General features: G+C 48.4%; 1 pseudogene; it reads left to right on the top strand.

Moving 5' to 3' along the window:
- The first annotated feature begins 2,960 nt into the window (after positions 1-2,960).
- On the top strand, positions 2,961-3,120 carry LOC149438077 (U2 spliceosomal RNA; annotated as a pseudogene).
- Positions 3,121-4,479: the final 1,359 nt, after the last annotated feature.

Here is a 4,479-nt window from a genome sequence, read left to right as displayed (position 1 = left end):
TGTGCTGAGAGCGTGCTCAGTGCTGCCATCACTAGACAGTTCCCTGTAAACCCTTTGCAATCTGGAGCTGGTGGGAGAGCTTCCAGATCATGTGATCACTGTGACAGCCAATCTCTGTGATCACATGATCAGGAAGCCCTCCTCCATCTCCCGCCTTTCAGAACCTCTTAAAGGGCCATCAGGCACCAAAAGGGTTAGGAGCGGGACTTGTCGCCTAAACTGGCAACCTGCTATGTTTGTGATGTAGGAGTGCTGAACCCTATGGAGATGCATTGTAACGCAACAAGCTGCTCACCAGCAACTGTGGGGTCTTGCTGCTCACCAGCAACTGTGTGGTCTTTCTGCTCACCAGCAACTGTGGGGTCTTTCTGCTCACCAGCAACTGTGGGGTCTTGCTGGCCCCCCAGAGGAGTTTACTAAAGTTTTGAAAGGATGGGAGCGCCACATTCTATAGTCCTTTAAAAGATTTTTTATTCATTTTGTAACGGCCAATGGGTTTTGGGGGCTCAGCATTCCCTCTTCATCAAGGCTGGAGGCTATGCTATTGACAGAGCCATTGAATCGGTAAACCTTAGATCAGTGGTCTCCAAATTGCGGCCCAGGGGCCAGATGTGGCCCTTTGTTTGCTTTTATCTGGTCCTTGGGGCATCACTCCTGCAACTGATACAAGACACTATTCCTCCCACAGAGACCAACAATGGGTCACTATTCCTTCCACTGACACCAATGATGGGGCATTATTCCTCTTATTGACACCAATGATGGGGCACTATTCCCCCCACTGATACCAATGATGGGGCACTATTCCTCCCACTGACACCAATGATGGGGCATTATTCCCCCCACTGACACCAATGATGGGGCACTATTCCTCCCACTGATACCAATGATGGGGCACTATTCCTCCCACTGACACCAATGATGGGGCACTATTCCTCCCACTGATACCAATGATGGGGCACTATTCCTCCCACTGATACCAATCATGGGACACTATTCCTCCCACTGACTCCAATGATGGGGCACTATTCCTCCCACTGATACCAATGATGGGGCACTATTCCTCCCACTGATACCAATGATGGGGCACTATTCCTCCCACTGATATCAATGATGGGGCACTATTCCTCCCACTGACACCAATGATGGGGTATTATTCCCCCCACTGACACCAATGATGGGGCACTATTCCTCCCACTGATACCAATGATGGGGCACTATTCCTCCCACTGACACCAATGATGGGGCACTATTCCTCCCACTGATACCAATGATGGGGCACTATTCCTCCCACTGATACCAATCATGGGACACTATTCCTCCCACTGACTCCAATGATGGGGCACTATTCCTCCCACTGATATCAATGATGGGGTACTATTCCTCCCACTGATATCAATGATGGGGTACTATTCCTCCCACTGATATCAATGATGGGGTACTATTCCTCCTACAGAGACCAACAATGGGGCACTATTCCTATGACTGACACCAACACTGGGGCATTATTCCTACCACAGACCCCAACAATGAGGCACTATTCCTCTTACTGACACCAGTGATGGGGCACTATCCCTACCACTGAAACCAATAGCAGGGTGCTATTCTTACCATGGACATCAATGAAAGGGCATGAATTCTTCCCCTGATACCAACAATGGGGCAATATTGTTCCCACTAATACCAATGACGGGACATTGTTTACTCCCAGTGACACCAGGGCATTGTCTACCCAATCTGGGCAAAGTCAGGCCCCCTCAAATTCTGAAGGACAATAAACTGGCCCTTTGTTTGGAGAGTTTGGAAACCCCAGCTTTAGATGTTCATACTCACCCCAATGGACGGGTTAGAATCCTGTGTTAAACGAGTATGAAAAGGATCTGGTGTATGCCACCTGGAGAGAGAAGACACCCATCATTCATCTAATATAAAAGAACACCAATATAATATAATATAAATGATTATATATTATTCTAATATAAAAGAAAATATAAAAGAAGTCCAAATGCCTTCAAAGCCCAAAGCTAGCCATACATTCTACAATTTTCTTGTTCAATTTCCTTCGGATTTACCTTCAACTACGTATGTAATACAAGTTTGACCTCATTATATGGTTTTGGTAAATCTAAAAGAAAATTGTACAAGAAAATTGTATAATGTATGGCCAGCCCAGGGGCAGACTGACCATTCAAGCACTCAGGCACTGCCCGAGGGCCCGGGGTCAGTAGGGGGCCGCATGAAATGCCCATGGTACCCTTTATAGGCTTTTTTGGGTGTGGTTTGAGTGTGGGCAAGGACACAGGGGCCTCATGATCCCCTATTGCCCGGGGGCCCCATGAGTTGTGAGTCCGCCCCTGGGCCAGCCTAACTCTGCTCAACTAAAACATTATATTTTGCAGTGGGGCTCTGCGCAACGCGTTTCAATGCACATGGTAAAACAGCAGACTGGCACAAGTTTGGGTCATCCAACAAAGCAAACACTTTTCTCCTGCGCTGGGAATGGACTCAGCAGAACCTATAGGAATGTTCTAGAATATACACTGCTTGCTGCCCTCAACAGACCGGGGTGGTCCAAATTCACTAAATGCAAATGGCAAAAACAGAAAAGAGGGCGCATCGACCTAGTGCATTATCGTTTAAAATGTTTATACTCACAATGGACCAGGGGAGGACTGACCATTTGGAGACTAGGGAACTGCCCGAGGGCCCGGGGTCAGTAGGGGGCCCCATGAGATGCCCTCTTTTTCATAGGCTTTTTTGAGTTTGGGCAAGGACACAAGGGCCCCATGATCCCCTATTGCCTGGGGGCCCCATGAGTTGTCAGTCCGCCTCTGCAATGGACATAAAAACACAGGCATATCACACCGAACAAGATGTATGACCCAAACAGTGTCACAGCCCAGCAATGTGGCGGTGGATCGCACATGCCGGCGTGTGCTCCAGCTTCATATAACATACATCTCTCTTCTCTGCCTTTTGGCTAAGATCAAGTGTAATATCTGTTCTTATCAGTGTCCAGTGGGGGTGCTCCCGGCCATTCTAGCTTTGCGGGGATGGCTGTTGTATAGTACCCTCACTGGTATGATGGGGGTCTGGATGGCTATTACGGGGGGAACAGAAACCGGGGAGCGCCACGAGTTAAGCTGGGGCCCTGGGAGTAATTCCCCTTTGGAACGTCTGAAGGACCCAGTACCTCCTGATTTGGACGGATCTACCTTGGTCTGGCCAGGGGCCGGGAAGGCAGAGAGTCCGCAAACACAGTGCCCCCTGAGTAGTCGCCTCAGGGGTGCTCTGAGTAGCACTTGGGTGTGGGACCCCACGTTGCGAAAGAGCACATGGTCACTGAGTTTAAACACTTTTTGCACTGCGCCTCTAGGACCGGGCCTTTTGGCCAAGTCCTGGGCAATTTTTTTGCTACAGGCCTCAGGGCCTGGTCAGTGCACAATTTGGCACGCCCACTTTTTTATTTTTGTAGATTTATTTAATTATTTATTTATTTATTTTTCACTCCCACGTTTGTCACCTTTTACTTATGTGTGTGTTTTCTTCACATGATGGAGGGTGTGGGTCCTCGGGCCTGCCCTGAAGTCTAGGGGGAGGATGTGTGGCCTTTTGGTTCCTTCCTCCCCTGTCCCTGGGGGGTTTTCTCTTCGGGAGAGCCCCCTAACCAAGTACTGGATGTCCGGCTTCGGCTGGGCATAAGGAATGGTGGTCTACCAGGCCTTTTGGCCAGGAGGACCAAATGGGAACCTTGTCCCTGTCAGGAGCTTCGTGCCCCGGGGGATCAGGGTAGTGGTCCAACCCCTTCGGGGGTAGGACAAAGCACACCCCTAAGTGCACTTTTTATGTGGTGTTTTTGCACTTGCACTTTTTTGTGAAACACTTACGGGTTTTTCGTTGTAGTTTGCACGTTTGCGGACTTAAAAAAAAAAAAAAACATCTCTTTTGACTATAATTTATTTATATGCCTTACATTACCTACGATCATCCCATCCTTGTGTCATCCGGTTCAATACCATTTACAGAGAGAGAAGTGCATTTACCATATACTAATATGTGAGTGTGTGTTTTGTCATCCTATCCAATATTGGAATTAGATGCTAATGGGTCACGTGATACTAGTCTCTGCCTTGATTTGATACGGCCCACTGTCATCATTTACTAGCCTATATGGGAGAGTTGTAGACTCTTGAAGTGTTGGCTCTGAGGAAGAGGTTGTGTCCTCGAAACACGTTAGCCAGTTGGTCTTTCAGGGTTCCATCGTATGGACTCAGATGATGTTTGGATTATACATCTTGTTCTGTGTGATATGCCTGTGTTTTTATGTCCATTGTGAGTATGACACAAGTTTGGGTCCTCTGCTGTGCTGTAGACCCTTAGCATGGTCAAGGAAATGAGGAGAAAAGAGCATGGTAAGCACCAGGGGTGGACTAACCATTGGGAACTCAGGCACTGCCCCGAGGGCCCAGGGTCAGTAGG

The sequence above is a fragment of the Staurois parvus genome, unplaced genomic scaffold, assembly GCF_062004578.1.
Source record: "Staurois parvus isolate SC_StPar_1 unplaced genomic scaffold, SC_StPar_1.0 ptg001221l, whole genome shotgun sequence".
NCBI classification, from domain to species: Eukaryota; Metazoa; Chordata; class Amphibia; order Anura; family Ranidae; genus Staurois; species Staurois parvus.
This window is presented reverse-complemented; position numbering and strand designations above follow the sequence as displayed.